The sequence below is a fragment of the Chinchilla lanigera genome, unplaced genomic scaffold, assembly GCF_000276665.1.
Source record: "Chinchilla lanigera isolate Chin_1 unplaced genomic scaffold, ChiLan1.0 scaffold00111, whole genome shotgun sequence".
Lineage (NCBI taxonomy): Eukaryota > Metazoa > Chordata > Mammalia > Rodentia > Chinchillidae > Chinchilla > Chinchilla lanigera.
In genome coordinates, this window is record NW_004955512.1 from 4,073,015 (window position 1) to 4,082,500 (window position 9,486).

Consider the following 9,486-nt stretch of genomic DNA (forward strand, 5'->3'; position numbering starts at 1 on the left):
CTGAACGTGAACTGCATAGTGAAACCGTGTCTTGAAAAGACAAAAAAAGAAAAAAAAAAAAAAAAAGATGCACATGTCAGGATTCCTCCTGTCCAGAGTATAAGGAAATTGTGTTTTCTCCTCTTTAAAATAAAAGGAGAGCCAGGGATTTAGCTCAGCAGTGCAGTACCTGCTGCCTGGCAAGTGCAAGGTTCTGAGTTCAATTCCCTGTACCAAAAATAAATAAATGGAATATAAAATAATGATAATATTATAAGTATGTATCTTTTTTTAGTGAGGTATATAATTCGTATTCAGAAAGACACGAAGGCTAGAATGTACAGGTTGTACCAGGGAGGGTTAGCATACTATATACAAGGATGTGCACATGTGGTATTGAGTCCTTGACATTCCGTATAGGTATAGGTTTATTTCTGAGGTTCTGTCACCTTCACCACCCACCCCCATTTTTCTGCCTTGCTCTGCTTCCCCCTCTGTGGTAGTACTGGTGATTGAACCCAAGAGTGCTCTACCGTTGAACTACATCCCCATCCTTTTTATTTTTTAATTTTGAGGCAGCGACTTGCTAATGTACCCATGCTGGCCTTGAACTTGCGGTCCCCCCTGGTTGCTGGAATTACAGAGCATGTGCCACCATGACCAGCATCTACTCTTTTATCTTTACTAGTGATTTTGCCATTAAAACTTCTCATTAGAATTCCTTCAGACCAATTGAGAGTAGCTATAAAAAAATCAGAAATTTCAACTCTTAGGAATAGTTACCTTAAGAAACTGTCCAAGGAAAGACTGGAAGCTATCGCCTGTTACTTGCTACCTGTGAACCAGATACTGCCTTATACCCTTAGAAACTCTTCCTCTTTTTTTGTATTTTAAATCTCAGTGAAAAAGCATTGTTAAGTAATTGAAAAAGCTGAGTGTTAGGCCACATGACTAACAGCAAGGTCCTGTAACTTACATGTGACAGAGATAGACTCATAGTCTGACAGTTACATTTTGTAGCTTAGCATCAACATGACCCTGTATTTCTGTGATTTAAGTTTTTGGTCATAGTTACTACTGAGTCATGGGGAAAGTTTTGTATATTTCCATAGCATTCAGCTGTCATAGAAAAAACTTTGTAATACCAGGCGTGGTGGCGCACGCCTGTAATCCCAGCACTCAGGAGGCTGAAGCAGGAGGATCTTTGTGAGTTCGAGACCAGCCTGGGCTACAAAGTAAGCTCAAGTCCAGTGTGAACTGCATTGTGAGACCCTGTCTCAAAAAGACAAAAAAAACCACAAACAAACAAAAACTTTGTTTTTGAACTTGTTTTGTTCCTTTATTACTATTTTTTTTTATTTTATGGAAAAAAGTAAAACAATTTCCTAACAAAATAATATGGAGAATAACAATAGTTAATACATTGGGTATTGTTATCTCAAAGTAGTTACTCAGAGTACAAGGTATGGGTATAAAAAATTCTCCAAATGATATTAGCGCAAACCTTTCTTTTCAGTGAACTAAGAGAAACTAGTAGTAGTGTAATATCTTTTTTTTTTTTTTTTCCTTTTCCCTTCCTTCCTTTCCCTTTTCCCCCATCCTAGTTCCTTTTTCCTTTTAAACAAATTCTTCCCATTTCACAATATCTGTTGTACATTTTGGGCCTTATTTATTATTCTTTCAGTTTCTCATCCCAGGGACACAATATGAGGTATACACATGTGAGTCTGATGTATTTCACTTATGAGTATGATCTCTAGTTGCGTCCATTTACCTATAAAAGTCCCAAATTTTTATGGCTGAGTGGTATTCTGTTGTGTAAAAAGACCACATCTTTTTTATCTGTTCCTCAGTTGATGGGCATTTGGGTTATTTCTAAGATTTAGCTATTCCAAACTGTGCTGTTAAAAACATGGGTGCACATATATCGCTGTGGTAAAGTTTTTAATTCTTCTGGGAAATTACCCAGAAGGGAATATAGCTGGGTTATATGGGACCTATAATCCTAGTTTTTTGAGGAATCTCCATACTGATTTTCTCAGTGGTTGTACCAGTCTACACTCTAACCAGCAGTAAAGAAGGGTTCCTTTTTCCCCACAGCCTCTCCAGCATTTGTTACTAGTTGATTTCTTGATAGTCATTCTTTCTGGAGTGAGATGGAATCTCAGTGTTGTTTTAATTTGCATCTCTCAAATGACCAATGATTTTTTTCATATATTTATTTGCTGTTTGTATTTCTTCATTTGAGAAGTGTGTATTCATCTCAGATGCCCATTTTTGGATTGGGTCTTTGAATGGGGGGGCTGAATTTTTTTCAGTTCTTTATATGTTCTAGATATAAGTCCTTTGAGGGACAACTGGCTGAAATTTTTGACACTCTGTGGGTTGTTTTTGCACTCTGTTGGTGATTTCTTTTGATATGCAAAAGCTTTTTAATAAGATGAGGTGGCAGTTGATTCTTCGAAGTATTTTTTGTGCAATCTGAGTTTTGTTCATGAACTCTCTGCCTTCACCTGTGTCTTTAAGATTTCTACCTACTTTCTCATCCAGTAAATTTAGTGTTTTCTGTTTTAATATTTAGATCTTTGATCTTTTTTGATTTTAGTTTAGTGCAGGGTGATAGACATGGGTCTAGTTTTAGTCTTCAGCATGTGAGAAGCCAGCTTTTCCAGCACCATTTATTAAAGAAGCTGTCTTTCTTCCAGTAACATGTTTGGCCTCTTTGTCAAAGACAAGGTGTCTGAGTATGGGTTTTTTTTTGGTTTTTTGGGTTTTTTTTTTGTTGTACCGGGAATTGGACTCTGGACCTTATGCTTGCCAGGCAGGCACTGTGCCACTGAGTTATATCCCCAGCTGAGTGTGTTTGGAGTTGTGTCTGTGTCTTATTACGTTATGGGGAAGTAATCATAACTGCCATAAAAAAATGAAATTAGCCCCTTTATTTTGGGGTTTTTGTTGTGGTTGTTGTTGTTGTTTTTGTCTTTTTGATACAGGGTTTCACTAGGCAGTTCAAACTGGCCTTGAACTCAATTTGTAGCCCATGCTGACCTCAAATTCACTGCGGATCCTCCTTCCTTCCTCACTAGAATGCTGGGATTGCAGGCTTGCCTCACCACACCCACTTGTAAGCCTGCTTTTGGCTAAGAGTAGCTATTCTCTGGTATGTCCTGTGATCTGTCTTGGTCAACAGAAGTCATGGGGCACTTTGGTTAACAGTAAGTTGTTCAGAGCTTCCAGACTTCTGATCAGCACAGGAGCTTTGACCTGTTCTGTTTCCGACCTGGGCTGGTTCACCCCTCCTTAGGCAACCCGGTGGTCCCCCGCTCCCGGGAGGTCACCATATTGATGCCGAATTTAGTGCGGACACCCATGGGCTTAGCGCACTGCAGCCCAGAACTCCTGGATTCAAGCGATCCTCCCTTCTCAGCATCCCGAGTCGCTGGGACTACAGGCACGCACCACCACGCCCGGTGAGCTTCCAGACTTCTAACCATGGACATTCAAAACAATTTTGAGAATTGGAGTCACAAAAAAAACCTTAAAAATAGTTATTTGGAAGGTTAATGCTTTACAAATAAAATGCTTTTTTCACACATAAATATTTATAAATCTCAGAATCAAATTTTTTATTGGGCTTTTTATTTTAAGATGTCTCATTGTTTGGAGTTCTTGATGTATTCTGAGTATTAATTCTTTGTCCAAGGTATAACTGACCAAAAAATTTTCCCGTTCTATAAATTGTCTCTACTCTGTCGTTTCCTTTGCTGTGTTGAAGCTTTTTAATTTGATATAATCGCATTTAATGACTCGCTGTTACTTCTTGTACAGTTGGAATACTGTTTAGAAAGTCCTTGCCTATCCTGTGACTTCGAGTTTTACTTACTTTATCTTCTCGCAAGTTGTGTGTTTGTTTTAATATTTAGGTCTTTGATCCATTTTGATTTTAATTTATTATATCTGTCACATGGGATATAATACGGGTCTAGATTCAATCTTCTGCAAGTGGATCGCCAGCACTATTTGTTAAAGAGGCAGTCTTTGCTTTAGCTTGTGTTTTTGGCCCATTTATCAAAGATCAGGCAGTTGAGTGTGTCCAGGGTTGTTTCTGCATGCTCTCTTCTGTTCCATTGTCTGCTTTTGTTTGCCAGTACAGTACTGTGGGCCTGTAATCCCAGCACTCTGGAGGCTGAAGCAGGCAGATCCTAGCAAGTTTGAAGACAGCCTGGGCTACAAAGTGTACTCAAGGCCAGTCTCAACTGCATAGTGAAACCTTGTCTTGAAAAGACAATAACAAAAACAAAACAAACTTAGTACTGTGCTATTTTTATCACTATAGCTTTTTAGTGTGGGATTGTGATACCTCTTTCTTGGCTCTTATTACCCAGGATTGCTTTTGCTATTGTGGGCCCCATTTGGTTCCATATGCATTTTAGGATTGTTTTCTCAAGGCTTGTGAGGAATGTTTTTGGTATTTTGATTGGGATTGCATTAATTGTGTGTATCTGTTTTGGAATTATGGTCATTTTTACAATATTGGTTCTGGCTATCCGGGTACAGGGGATATCTTTCCATTTTCTGATGTTCTCTTTGATCTTCTTTTCCAGAGTTCTGTAGTTTTTGTTGTAGAGGTCTTTCTCTTATTTAGGTTCGTTCCTAAGTGGTTTTTCTTGATGCTGCCTGTAATGGCATTGTTTTCCTAATTTTTTTCCGCAATGAATTGATTACTGGTATACAGGAATGCTGTTGGTTTTTGCATGTCAATTTTGTATCCTGTTACATTGCTGAATTTGGTTATTCTTAGATCTTTTGGTGGAATATTTCGGTCCTTCTATGTGGAGCATCGTGTCCTCTGCAGATTTTGATAATTTGGTTTCCTTCTTTTTTATATTTATTCCTTTTATCTCTTTTTCTTGCCTGATCTAATATTTGAAGTACTGTAGTATATTAAAAAACCATCATGATAGTAGATATCCTTGTCTTGTTTCCGACTTTAGAGGAAATACTTTCAGCACCTTCCATTTATTATGATGCTGGCCACTTGTTTGTCATAAGTAATACCACACATTGAGGCAGGATGGAGAGCCATGCTCCACACTGTTGGCTGGGGTGAGCTTCACGATAAGAGGCTATGACTTTCCAGGTCATAAAAGATTACACATTACAGCTGAAGCATGGACCCCAAAGTATTAGATACTGCCGCAGTTGTGTTATACACATTACTCTTTCTGCATATCCTTCTCTCTGCATATTGCAGAGGTGATTTCAGGTCTACCTAGCCCAGCTCACAGCATTCACATACTTCCCACCATTCTCACAGTCAGTCATCCTCAAGCCACGCCCTTCTTCATGAATTAATAAGACCCAGGTTTGGCCCTGGGTTGAGGCCTTTGTTCCTGTTAGCCATCATCATGGCTGAACCTAGGACCCTTTGGCTCCCCATAACTACAAATATGCCTTAGTGTCTTTATTCTTGCCATGGGTTGCACTGGAAGTGGTAGATTGGAATTAACTCGCTAGAATTCCAATAACTTTTCATAGGATTACAAATATAAACTTTCTGGGCCTCAACAAAGACTGGGAAGGGCTCTCTATATTTGACATCCAACATGAGGCACTGCTCTCTATCCCGCCTCACCCCAGCTCACATATTTTATTTGGTTGCTCAAAGACTATATATCAGCACCTTGGCTGGATGGATTTGCATTGCTTAAAGCCAACTGAAGGGATAAGGAAAAGTCCTAGCCAGCTCTGCACATTCCAGTGCATGGAAATAGGGCCAGATTTAGCCAAAATGGAGACAATTGCTCCTCCTTCAGGAAGAAAGGTGGTCCTCCACAGTGTGGTTTTTGTCCTTGCTTCTGTGTGGTGTAATACATTTATTGATTTGTGTATGTTAAAAGCTTTCTTGCATCCCTGAGATGAAACCTACTTGGTCTTGATATGTGGTCCTTTTGATGATGTGTTGCATTACATTTGCCAATAAAGATTTTTATATTTATGTTCATTACAGAGATTGTCTTCTTTTTTTCTTTTCTTTCCTTTTTTTTAAAAGTTGTGTCTTTGTCTAGTTTTGTGATCAAACTGATGCTGGCTTCCAGGAATGAGTTTAGAGCTCCTTCACTGTCAGTATCGATAAAGAGTGTGGAAAGTATTGATATAACAACCTCCCTGAAGGTCTTATACACTCTGGCACTGAATCCATAGGTGTTGGGCTTTTCTTAGTTGGTAGGTTTTTAGAAAAAATTATTGGCTCAATTTTATTGCACATTAATGGATTGTTTAGAATTTTTATGTGTTCTTGGTTTGCATTTGGTAATTTGTATGTATCTAGAAACCTGTCCATTTCTTTAAGATTTTCTAGTTTGTTGGAGTACAGTTTTTCATAGTAGTACTATGGATCTTCTGGATTTTGGTGTTGTCCATTGTGATTTCACCTTTTTCATTCCTAATTGCAATAGTGTGGGTCCTTTCTCCTTCCTTTGATAAGTTGACTAAGGGTTTATGGATTTTTTTAATTCTTTTGAACAACCAGCTCTTTGATTCATTGATTCTTTGTATTGTTTTTTAGTCTCAATTTCATTAATACAATCTTTAATCATACTACTCTAATCTTTGATTTTCCCTTCTTAAACTAGGTTTGGGTAAGTCTTACTCTTAAAGCTTCTTAAAAGGTTCTAAATTTCTTTCTGTCCTAGTTTTTCGACTGTAGCACTACTGACATTGAAGGCTGGATTTTTTCAGTGACAGTAGTAAGAGTTCTGTCCTGTACATTGTAAGGTGGTTCATAGCATCCCTGGCTTCTGCCCATGAGGTTCCAGTGTCTCCCATGGCATGACAATAGAAAGATTATTTTAGATATTGGAAGGTGTCCCTGGGAGGGGCAAAATTGCTCTTGATTCCATCACTCCTTCCCTGTACTGTGGTTACTGTGGTCATTTCCTTTGGGTCTCACTATCTCCAAGTTGCCTGCCGCCCTCCGTGCTTCTTTCAGTCCATATTTTTACCAGAGAGCTTTCCAATCCCCAAATCTCTGAAGGCTCCCTGCATAAAAGTCTGGCTTTCTCATAACCTAAACTGAGAGTTATCTGCAGTGCCTCTGCTTCTGTCTGCTTCCTTCTCCTGCCCCTTTGCCTGCCTGTCCCGGCTTTTGTCTCTCAATTTGATGAGAACAGGAATCTAATGCTTTCTAGTTACTCTGGCACTGAATCCATAGGTGTTGGGCTTTTCTTAGTTGGTAGGTTTTTAGAAAAGTCCTAGCCAGCTCTGCACATTTCAGTGCATGGAAATAGGGCCAGATTTAGCCAAAATGGAGACAATTGCTCCTCCTTCAGGAAGAGCTTGGGTAAGAGCGGATAATTTAGTGCTGCGATGTGTGCAAATGAATACATTATTTCAAATAGGAGAAACAGGGTAATGTTCAAATGTCACAGAAGAGGTATTTGTGACAAGAAACACAAGAAATTGGCATCTGTATTAGTAAATTCCTAGTGTTTCCTTGGTTTTAATTTGAAACATAGATCCAGAGGCTTAATTTTCTCTGTAAAATGAATATATTAACCTCTTGGAGGTGATTTTACTCGATGCTGTATAGACTGGAATGTCAGTATATTCGTATTTTGCATTCTTACAGAGTTGGGGGAGCAGAAGTAGTAACTACATATAGCCCCACAAAGCTGAAAATATTTGCCATTTGGCCTATTACATAGTTACATTCACTGTTACATACATCTATGAAATTATACTTGTAGAAATCCGTCAGAAGGAAATAATAAGATATGCCAAAGACAGACACCCAGCTAGAACTTTGAATGTCCATTTCTAAGAACAATGGCATGGATAAATCATCATAAGACATCTACGTAGTAAAACAGTTCTCTAGAAATAACAAAACAGGGAAATGTTCCTCATGAAATGTAGGATACAAAGCAATGTATGTGATATCTCGTACACATCAAGGAAAGACTGCAAAGAATTACATTAAATTTTGAAGTAATAATGGATTAGATACGATTTTAATTTTATTTTTATGCTTTTTAATGTTCAACTTTCTATTATCAGATTACATTATGTTTATTATTGGGCTGGGGATGTAGCTCAGTGGCACAAGCACTTGCTTGGCAAGCCTAAGGTTCTGAGTTAGATTCCTGGTACAAAAAAAAAAAAAAGAAACCTATTACGTTTATTATCGAGGAAAAATGCATCTTTCTGCTGCTTTTGTTATGACTTCTAAAAGAATATCAAGAGACATGAGTGGTAGACAACTCTAAGAGAAGGTATCCCTGTTTTATTCATCTTTATATGTCTTGGCCGATGTTTGCTGGGTGCTGGTAAATGTTCTTTTAAAGAATGGGCAAGTAGGTAGGAAACAGAAAAACTGCTCAAAGAAATTCCTATTATTTATGGATGGCATATCATTTTCCCTTTATCAAATGAGCAAATATTCTGTTTAATAAAAATTTTTGTTTTTAAAGTTAGATTTTCTGGAGCTGTAGTTACCATTATAAAATTCTTAGCACCAAGGCGCCTCCCCAGATGTAAGCTTGAAGATCTTGTAGACCTGACAGGCTGAGCTCCTTAGCCTTTCTCCATTGTGCTGTGTGTCTTCTGCGTGACGAGGCTGGTGGTGTCCTCCTGCCACAGGAACCAGGGCTCCTGCCTTGCGAGTCATGTGACAGGGTTTTCCACTCCTGGCCCTGTTAGCCACCCACACTCAGCAAGCGCTTTTGCATTGGCTACCTGAGCTGAGAAGTGACTCTAGTTTGATGAATTTTGAAAATGGAATGATCATACAATCATGCCATTGTCAAGATGGGGATATTTCGTTGTCATCACCCCTGAAAGTCTTCTTATCCTGCTGCCATCAGTTTTCTCTTCTTATCTCTAGTATCTGGCAGACACTTTGGTTTGCCTTCTCCAGAATGTCCTGTATATAGAATCATACAGTGTATTACCTTTGTCTCTGGTTCCTTTCACTTAGCGTCATGCTTTTAAGATTCATCTATGTTGCATGAACCCCTGGGTTCCCATTCTTTGCTGAGTAATATTCCACTGTGTATAGTATATTTCCTTTATCCATGCTCTGGTTGATGGACATTTGCATTGTGCCAGATTACTATGATTGTGAATACAGTTGCAGTAAACACTTGGGTGCTAATCTTTATGTGGCCACATGTTTTCATTTCTCTTGGCGCTATAGTTAGTATTAGGATTGTCAGGTCACATACAGTGTTTCTAAGACTTGATGAGACACCACTTCCAGAGTAACTGTGCCATTACCTGCCACCACTCTCTGCACTGCTAAAGCAAGAATTCATTGCAGTTGTGAGTGAAGACTTAAAATAGGTAGAGCGTCCTTAATCTGTAAATATGAAATGCTCTAAAATAAAAGACTTTGAGAGCACCAATGTGATGCAACGTATATATGGAAAAGTCCATACCTGACCCCAACCCTTAGTCAGACAGTAGCTTCTAGGGTCAGAGTGTTAGTCCAGCTGGTTTTGGGTTTTT

At 38.7% G+C, this 9,486-nt stretch overlaps 1 protein-coding gene across 1 annotated transcript in view; it reads left to right on the top strand.

The window, feature by feature from the left end:
- Nucleotides 1–9,486, top strand: part of LOC102011468 (carnosine N-methyltransferase) — a gene marked incomplete at its 5' end in the record, with an annotated part of 68,781 nt that overhangs the window by 28,907 nt on the left and 30,388 nt on the right.